Below are 10,309 nucleotides of genomic sequence, written 5' to 3'. Positions count from 1 at the left end.
CAAAACAAAACAATAGATAGTCAGCATTGTCACTGTAAGAACAAGGAGGTGAAAGTTATCAAAGTAAGAGTAATGAAACACATCCGTCAGTTCACAGATTAACCTGCATTATCAGCTGTTTTGGTTAGAATTCAGGACTTAATGATTTTCTGGCTTGAGTATAATAAATTCTTTTTATTATGAGTAATTATACTGTTAACACTACACCTTAAAACACAAAAGCCAACCCCCCTTGCTTTTATAGGCAAGTGTTGTTCTGAGTTTCCTCGCCCTCATACTCTATTTGGGTTACACTTACGAAAGGACGAAAACATCTGCCCGCATCATGTTATGGTAATGCCTCACGCTGCATTCGTCTTTGGTTGGATTGCTTACTGGTTTTGAGTTGAGTGTTTACACTTCATGCTTAAAACCAGCCGATGTGGTGTGAGAAGTAGACCAGTTTTATACACCTGTCTCAAAACTGAAGTCTGTTCTTTAACTCCTGGTAACTCTTAAAAAAGCAGTATAGCAAACTCGACTAAAATCCTATTCTGTTCATTTATATGCCAGCAGAAGTAATGAAGACTAAAGCACTTCAATGAAGATTAAAGCACTACGAAGTCACAAAAAATCATGGTGTTGCAAACAAGTAATGGAGAGCATCACTCGAGGCATAGCATTTCCCATCCTGGGAAATTTCCAAAAGCTTCAAATCCTAATGAAAATTTGAAATGCTAACAGAACAAACACTTTTAAGCTGATGAGCATGTTGCAAGGAAGCACCTTAAGACAACATATTTCAAATCCTTCAGTGATATATATGTGATTTCGTATTGAGGCAGTCTCAACGAAGGCAGGAAGGTATCCTTGTGCAGATAATAAGCAAGTTTGAATTGTTTTACAGGAAGATTTTAAATCATAGCCTTGGTGTAGATTTATAAGATCTGGGTAATTAACAGCAGAAATACTGAGTGGTTGGCAATATATCACAGTCCTCCTTTATAAGCCATAAAGCACTGAATTGTATTTAGTAAAACAAGGCATAATATTAGAACTGTAGAAATTCATAAAGTAGCATAAAAAATAGAACTGTAGCTCTTGTTAGATTCCTTGGATTGCAATCAGGATAAATTAGGAAATATTAATGGTTATTTTATTTGGTAGAATCAAAAGAAGTTACCATAAAACCAGTAGGATAATTATAAGAAACTGATCTGGAATTATTTTGTTAGCTTAGCTGAATATCTTTGTGAATAAGTAGTTCACCTTTTGAAAGTTAATGTCAACTTGAACATTAAAAAAATCTCTATTAAACAGTCATATTTACTTAATAGTCTTGGACACCTTCTAGAACAAGCTCTCCTTTTTTATACAATATGTAACTTTTACTTCTAAGTTTCCTGAATGAAGAAAAAAAAGTTGAACCTAGACTGTGTTTTTTATTTACATCTTTGATCAAATCTCCTGACTCCCAGCAAGCAAAGCATAGATGCCAAAGAAATCAGTAGCAGAGTGGATGATAAGGTAGAAGTCATTCCCAATTGCAGAACACTTGGAAATATAAAAGCATTCTTAAATTCACAGGTCTATGGCTGGCTGCAAAGACATCAATGGATGCACCACTTCAAAGTGCTGAGTTAAAAAGCATATCACACATCTGTGATAAAGCTGAAGAGCCTTGTGTGTGTGATGAAGCATCATCTATATGTAATGAATATAGTAAGTGAAGACTGATTAAACTCAGCAAACGTATCTCTAAGAAAATTATAATCTTGAAATACTGGCCCTACACAGTTTTAAAAATAGTTTCTTACAGTCCCTCTCTAAGCTAATTTGTACCCAGCATGTCACTTCCTTTCATGTAAGTGTAACAAATATCTAGCTGAAGGAAGAGACAAAACTCACTTGCTTTTTGATGCCACACCAACACTTTGTGCAGTTCTCAGTGAGAGCATTAAGCAGCCGATGCCCTGTCCTTTTGCTGTCTGAGGGGTGAAGGATTTATTTGCTGGTCTGAGTGGAGACATTTGGCTGAGAATGAAGATGCACGAGGGCATTTCTAGCTCCTTCCTTAAGTGTAATGCTAAGTGCATGTGGAGTTTTGGAGGCAAATAGTTTTGTAGGAATAAAGGTTTAAGTAAAGGTTGCCTAAATTTGGATTGTCTCTGTAGGGCCTTTTCTCTGTTCTGGTGCCCAACCCTTTTGCATTAGGTCTTAAAATTTGGAGATATAGCAAACAGGGTCATCCTGCCTTGTAGTGGGTTTGAAAGAGTCATGCTTGTGAAAATGAGCATCCAGAGAAAGAAATTATGGGATCAAATCTAAGTTGTGAAGGAGTCATGCTTGTGCCTGTGGAAGAGAGAAGCACAGCTCCGTATCATTAAGGTGTCACAGGCACTTGTCAGTAGCAAAGCCCTTTCTTGTTGACATTTGGTGTGATGATAACATGATGGCAATGACAAATCACTATTTTGCTGCATGAAACCATGTGGCTGTCATTTGGAATTCATCTACCCTAAGGTATTTACTAAATACAGTGAAGCTTACACATATCCTCTGGTCAGCACATTGAAAAGAAGTCAAGAAGCTTACTCACTCAAGAAACGCTGTGTAATTAAACCCTCCAACTAACTCTGAGCAACCTCCTACACCATAAATGATCATTTTTATTTTTATAAGTTAAGCTTTTTTATTTCTTTCTTATATTTCTTTTGGTACTTTCACTTCATATATGCAATCAAACTAGTAATGATCTCCTGTATATTTCATATACGCAGATGTGTCCCCCAGTTTTAACCTCTCATCTCCAGCAACGATTAGAATTATCTAATCTATTTATACTTAATTACTGTTTTCTAAAGAACTTGGCTACATGCATGAGCAATAGACAAGACTATTCTCTTCCTCTTGTTATTATACCTTTCTGGTTTTTTGTTCCCAACACAACTAATTTTCAACACTAAGGGTGAAGAAGTGCCAGTTTATGTTGATGGTACGTAACTTTCAGATGAAAATCTAGGGCTTTACACAAAATGTCAAGAAATGAGAGTGGGACATGTACAGCACTGGTTTTAAACCAGCTTTGCTTTCCTATAACCCAGAACTGCTCAAAGCATCTTCTGACCCCTGATGTACACTTACATGCTTTAAACTGTGGGAGCAGCTGCAAATGGGATCTGAGGAGCCAACCTAACTGAGGGTTTCCATGGCCAAAGGAACCATCCATGCCCTCTGTTCTCTGAATTAAATTAATTGGGCTTCACAAATGCTTTGTTTTAGGGTGATCCACAGAGATAAACTGGAAAATAGTCCCAGCACAACCAGTGGTGGAGACCTTGTTCTCCATCGATGTACTTTGAATGAACTGTGGTCTTTTCTTTTTCTGTTTAATGTAGGATCATTGAAAATGAATATATGTATTGACTTTATTTGTTTATATATAGAGTCCCAGTGCTAACACTTGGATATGAACCTCTCCCTAGGTTTTGCAGCGAGAACAATCTTGACCTGGAGTTTGATATTCTGACTTCAGCTTGGGTCTTTTGCAGTTTATGTCTGGCTTTCTTTTGTCCATATGGGACTAGTACAGTTCAGTATGAGCAAAGCAAACAGCTACAGAGCTGAGGGATGTTGGCCCACCAGGCATCTCAGCACACCTTCCTCTGTCATGGCTGGATGAACCCTGGGATATCCTGAAGCTGGGTTCAAAGCCCGAAGTAATGAAGCCAGCCAGGAGAGCTCCAAGGAAACCTGCTGCAAACATGAGAGCATAATTGAGCAGAGTCACGGGGCACCAGCCCTCTTGGTTCACCAGCCCATTGATTGGAAATTCATACCACATTCAGAGAGAAAACAAGTTTGAAAGAGAACCTAATACTTAAAAGCAATCCTCCAGATGGTGCCCCCACTGACAGGCAGGATTAGACAGTGGAACAGCATGCAGAGTTAACTGGAAATCTGTGGGTGCTGGCAGCAGTTTATTAGTGAGTTCATTATTCTGCACTGTTTTGCCACTGCAATTACTGTACCCGCCTCCTTTTTGCCTTATGCAGTCTTTTTGTTTGCCTGGTTTTTAAGTCTGAGGTTTGAATCCATTCAGATCTTCTTTGTTTAAACACATCCTTCATGCCTTCAGGTGTGTTTGCTGATCCCTTGAACTGAAGCTAGGAAAAAAAAAAAAAAAAAAAAACACTTCTGGATTAACATCACATTGCATCACCTTCAAAGAGGGTGGGAAAGCATATCTCTTCCTCATAGCCTTTTGTCCCCGGATCCCTTCAGCTTTCTGCAGCAACTCAGCAGGCTGATTTCATTCCCATGGCCCTTCCAGCATAGGAGGTTTTTCTGCTCATTAATCTAAAGCAATTGGCGTTTTAGGAGGAAAAACTTTGATAGTAGTGTTTAATGGGCAAGAATTTAAAGCTGAATTCATTGAAATGTCTCCAGATGAAATAGACAGTGAGCCAAGTGTCCCACTGCGGTTTGCAGAAATCTGTACTATGTCTAACAGTAGATACATGTCATCAAGAAATTATCGTGTCAATGGATACTTGAATTAGATTTTGCATAAAAATACATGATGGCTTTTGTGATCTTGAGAAGCCAAGATATTGAGATGCTGTTCAGTCTAAACAAACAAAAAAAAATCACAAATATTAAAATTGTTTTACATCATCTTCAGGAAATCTTGCCCTAGGAAGAATTTCAAATGTTTCACATATGACCTCTAGTTTTGCTTCTAGGCGGTGCCATGCTCAGCAGTGGTATTGCCACATATTGCCCTGTTAAGTCTTGTTGCTTTTTAGGGTCCAAGTAGTAGGTCTCGAGAAGATGATGTCCCAGGGTCATCCTAGATTTCACGGGGCACAACCTAGTAGAAACTGTTCACTTTTTACCTGAGAAAGGGAACAGAAAAGTGTGGCTAGAAGGGTAAGTGCAACCTCTTGGCTTTGTGCCACATCTGAAGAGCAGAATCCATCTCAGTAAATGTAGAGGTTCACCACAGGGATGGTCCCAGTAGGTCTGCTTTACAGACAACGGAGAGCAGGTCTAATAGACAGAGGGGTACATGGCATGGCTCTGCTCCTCAGAGAGATGCCTGGCACAGCTCAGGTGACTGACACCCTCAGTGAGCCTATTTCTCTCCACTGACTGTGTAGACAGCCTAGGCTGACCACCTCACACCTGGGGAGCACTGTAGGTGTCCAGTGCTCATTGCCATGAAGCCACGCTTACTGTTCTGATGAATTAAGCATTTTAGGGTCCTTAAGTTAGAAAGGCAAAGCAAAGATCGACCTCGTGGTCTGGCTGACACTATCACACACCTCTCTGGACCAATATATTCAGATTTCACCTTGTTCCCATGGCGCTGGGTAACAGAGCTGTTACCTGAAGTGGGAAAACCCATGCTGTTTAAAGAAACAACTGGTTAAATCTGCTCCATTTGCTGCCAGTTAGGGTCCGCCCTCCAGCGTTTGGCATCTTCCCAAATCAGCCTTGAATTGGACAACCTTTGATCAGTTCCACGGAAATCTAATGACACGTAATTGTAGGTTAGGGCCAGATATCGGGGCGAGGACAAATGGAGCATTATAAGGAAGCAGATGTGAACACGGCTTGGTTATTTTGTCACTTCAGTGACAGAAGTGGAGACAAGCATCAATTGCACAGTTACTGTAACCCTGTATTGTTTTTTCAGACAATGATTATAATTATAGATACGCGCTTCTTGGAGGATAAAGCACCACAATTATGGGATGTTTGTCATTTCAGCTCTCTTCGCAAATAACTCACATACAAATGTACACAGCAGTTCGAACGCTTGGAGTCTGTCCAAAGATATAAATGGCTGCTATCACTTCACATTTTAATTTCATGATTGCAACAGAATCATCTTGTATGTAAACTTAACTCTTCCTAGTGTTTTTGCTGCCGTTGACAGTACTGCTTCACTTAGCTCATTAGATGGGTTTCAGATTTTCAGGATTTGGTGTTTAAATGCGTTCATTCATCCAAACATTATTTCAGGCACCAAAAAGCCTAACTTCACATGCTATTTTTCACTTCTTTGCTGAAAAAGTTGCAGTCAGCTCTCACTGTGCCATCCATTTCCAAAAGCAGGGTAACAGCTTTAATTCCTGACCTGTTCCATCCATGGGCAGAACAGCAGCTCAAAACAGAAAGAGAAAAAATTGTTTGTAAAGGATTTTTTCTGTTACTTTTATATTATCTCTCTACAATAATCCTTTCTTTTTTCATAACAGTCCTTTCCTCCACCGAAATTCAAAGGAGAACATGCTGATATAATACTCTGTATGCTTGCAAATGTCATAAGAATTTGTTTTTTGAGAAGTTGCCTACTGCAACTGTATGCCTTCAGACAATGCAAATAAAAGCACACTCTCCTGCAAATGCAGTTCCAAGGGCTTCTGAGCTTGCAGCTCTACATGATTCAGTTCTCACTATAAATTGTCAGTGTAGTAACCTTAGGACATCTCAGAACATGGCTCTGAAGTTAATGGATTATGGAGTAAGAAGCGGGTAGGTTATACATTTACCAATCTCCTGGTCTGTAATAAACCCGGCTGGCTGTGTTAAGTCATGTAGAGAATTATGTTTCAAGACTTAGGTAAGCTTTCAGAGAGTGCCAGCATTAACTTGCAAGCAAGGGGCATTTCACAAAAAGCTACTTCCCCACAGCTATCTCCCATGTTAAGAATTACCCAGGATTTTAGTTTAGGAGACTAAAGGAGACTAGCAGGAGAGTAGATAAGCAAATTTCTGTTGAGAATACTGCTAGAGGAGAAGGATGCCAACATCTCCATTGAGGAGAGGCCCTCAATGAGCAATGCTATAGAAGTGAGGTGAATACAAGCATCCCTCTTGTTTTGTTTGCTGAAGTACTGAAACAAGTACAGGGCTCACATGGTTTTAAACTAAAAGAGGGTAGATTTAGACTAGATATAAGGAAGAAATTATTTCCCGTGAGGGTGGTGAGGCACTGGCACAGGCTGCCAGAGAAGCTGTGGATGCCCCATCCCTGGAGGTGCTCAAGGCCAGGCTGGATGGGGCTTTGGGCAGCCTGGTCTGGTGGGAGGTGTCCCTGCCCGTGGCAGGGGGGTTGGAACTGGGTGTTCTTTAAGGTCCCTTCCAAAACCCTATGATTCTTTGTAAGTTAATTCAGCCACTGAAAAATGCAACTTTTCATCAATCTGTCTATTTGCTAAAAACAATAAAAAAATCTTGGTGATCTTTGTTGGGTTTTATCTTTTAAAGAGAGAGAAAGAGAAAGGGAGTGAGTATTCAGACCTGTTCAGTGTAATGTAAACACTCACTGGCTGCAAAATGAGAGACATTATTTACCCAGGTGAGAGAAAAGCAGGAAATAGCCATATTACATCATTTTCCACCAAAGAACCTCCGGTGAACTTGCTGTTTCCAAGAGGGCGTAACGTTCCTAGAAGTGAGAATTGATTTAGGTTTTTCTCTCAGCGCTCCACTGTGAAAACAGAAACTGGACTTGTGCCAAATTCTGTGAATTATTAATATTTTTTTAAGCATAATAATAAGGTCATGACAATAAGGTCATGCTCTTCTTACAACACAACACCTCGCATGCACGAAATCTCAAACGCTCGCTGCTTATTGTCTGCCTCATCCCAATATTTAACAAGTGTGCAATAATGATAACTTCCTCTTTCATGCTGCATTTTGTACACAGATTTCAAAGCGTTTTCCAAAGAAAGGGAACTATAATTATCCGTGTTAGAGATGGAGAAACAGAAGCACAGAGAGCTAAAGCAATTTGCCCAAGGTGACAGGACAAATTAGAGGCAGAGTCAGGTGTAAATCCCGCGTCTCCTGCTTTTTGGTTCCCTGCTAACCACTGCCTTGCTTGCACTTGACGATGGTACCACCAGCTTGTGGGAGCAACAGCAGTAGGAAACTACTATGGGGATGCTACTTGATGTGCCCTGGTGTGAAATTGGCACAGGGCCTAGCCAGGGCCCAGCTACAATCACTCTTGGCCATGGGGACAGCAGATAAGTGGTACCTGAGCTGCAAAGGGGTTGCAGGGCAGCGCTGGGACCCCTTGCTGAGCCCCAGATGGGGGCTGCTGAAAGGCAGAGGGACCTCTGTGGCTGCTGCATGGAGAAGGCATCTCTACAGACACTGAAACACCATTAGCCTCATGTTCCCCAGGATGCACTTCTCAGAAATCAGGCCCATGTAGTTTTGTTCACACCAGTAGCAATCAGAGCAGCTGTTCACAGACACAGAGGTCTCTGTGGCAGAGACGTGGAGCTGTTTTGTCCCACCAGAAGTCGTGCCTTGGGAAGATGCAGAGGCAGCCCTTGCCACCTTGGTGCATAGTGAAAGGATAGATGCTCTCCCACGGTGCTGGAGCATCCGAATTATACCGCTAGCTGTGGTTTATTTGGCAGGTAAAACTGATTTTAAATTATTTCCTGCATATTCTCAAAGCAGTTTCCCTTTAAAGTGCAGCAGCTGCGACGTATTTCAGGTTCTATAATTTCAAATGAGGCGCTAAGAGACTACTCCTTTCAACATTTTTTTTTTTTTAATGAGGGTGGGTACCTGTTGCAATGAATCAATTAAAACTCTTCTGACACACAAGATGCGTGCTGCCAGACCTGTTTCACAGGTTCCTCAGGAGGGAGGATAACATGTGACAGCACACAGAAGCCAGGAGGACTGGGGAAGATCAGAAGCCTGCATGAGCGAGCTTAGGTTTCCAAAATATTTCCTTGAAACACTATTCAGAAGACCACTGAACTCTCTGACAGACGGCGCCATGGTGGAGCAAGAGATGCTGCTGTCGTGTGCTTATCCTCAGGAAAAGTGTAAGTGACCAAATGTGATTTTGTATAAGGAATGAAACCAGGACGCTGGAGAAAGGAAATGAAAGAAACAATCTAGCCATTATAATTGAAAAGACTGAGGGAGTAGAGGGGAAATGCTAAAATGAGGAAATAAGGAAGCTATTAACTTTATATTGTAGGCATGCAATTGAAATACGATTAGTGTACTTGCAGGCAAAAGAAAGGATGCTTGTATGAAGAACTCTGATATACAAGCATCTTGAGGAAACTTGCTTTAATCTTTGACTTTCTGCCTGTATTAGCAAAGCACTGTGGCGTAGGGCTGCTTGTGAGGTGGAGAATGTGGACAATGGGCTTTGATTACCTCTGCGTAACTGGAGAGACAGACTGGGGTGCTGAGAAAGCATTTTCTAGAAAGATACAGTTAAAAAAAAAAAAAAAAAAAAAAAAAAAGGTAGATATAATTAAGAACAGTACTTTTTTTTTTTTTTTTTTTTTTTTTGACAACACAAGCTGCCCAGAGCTTTACCCAAATGTCAATTAAGACTTATGATATGGTGCAAAGGTTCCCAAATCCATCCCTCTGTCCCAAAGGAAGCTGTAGCAGGATTTCTTTGGGAATGAGAAATATTATTTCTCTTCCTAGAAAACGTAATGAGGGCTAGAAGGAACGAAAGAACAAAATCTGTATATTCTGTTTTTCAAAATGCTAAAAGACTTCGGGAGAGCAGTTCCCAAGGTGCCAGCGAAGAGTGCGCCAGGCAGGCAGGAGCGCTGGGCCTGCCTCAACAAAACGCTAAGCGAAGGTAGGAGCGGAACTGGTATGTCCTGAAGCCACTTCGGTGCGCTGCCAGGGCAAAGTTCAGCACAAAGAAAAAACTGCTCTCTTTGAACTCCAGATACTTTGCCTTTCGAATGGGAAGGCTGGTTTTGGCAACGCGAGGAGGATGTTATTTAAAGCTTACTCCAGATGGAAGGATCAGCTTTGTTCTGGATGTAAAAATGTCTCTGCGCAGGGCTTCACCTTGGTTATCAAGAGCAGGGTAGGGCAGGGATGTCAGCAAAGATGCAGTCTGCTGTGGAGAGTTGATTTCTCCTCCCCACGAAGCCCCATATGTAGAAGGTGACAGACAGTTAAAACCCTTCCTTGCATGCAGCATCCTGCTGAGACGAGCTAGGAACCAGCCCTCTTGGAGTTAGATGACTCCAACAGGGCTTAAGCGGAACCAGGAGCTGTGATATCTGCACTATAAAAAGGCAGCGATGCTTTCTTTCCTGCTGACTAGTTGCTATTAGGGCTTTTTATAAAGCTTTATATATGCAGACTATCAGTGATCTATGTTTAGCATTGCTATAACCTAAACATCACAAGTGGGTGTTTTTCTCTTTCATGGAGTGATTTCCTTTTTGTTTTCTTCCCCCTGCCTGTTCACTTTCGTGTTGAAAAAAATAAATACAAAATCTAGAGCCATACTGGGTTAAAA

This window comes from Aythya fuligula, chromosome 2 (genome assembly GCF_009819795.1).
Source record: "Aythya fuligula isolate bAytFul2 chromosome 2, bAytFul2.pri, whole genome shotgun sequence".
NCBI classification, from domain to species: domain Eukaryota; kingdom Metazoa; phylum Chordata; class Aves; order Anseriformes; family Anatidae; genus Aythya; species Aythya fuligula.
The sequence above is the reverse complement of the archived record's forward strand: the minus strand, read 5'-3'. Positions refer to the sequence as shown.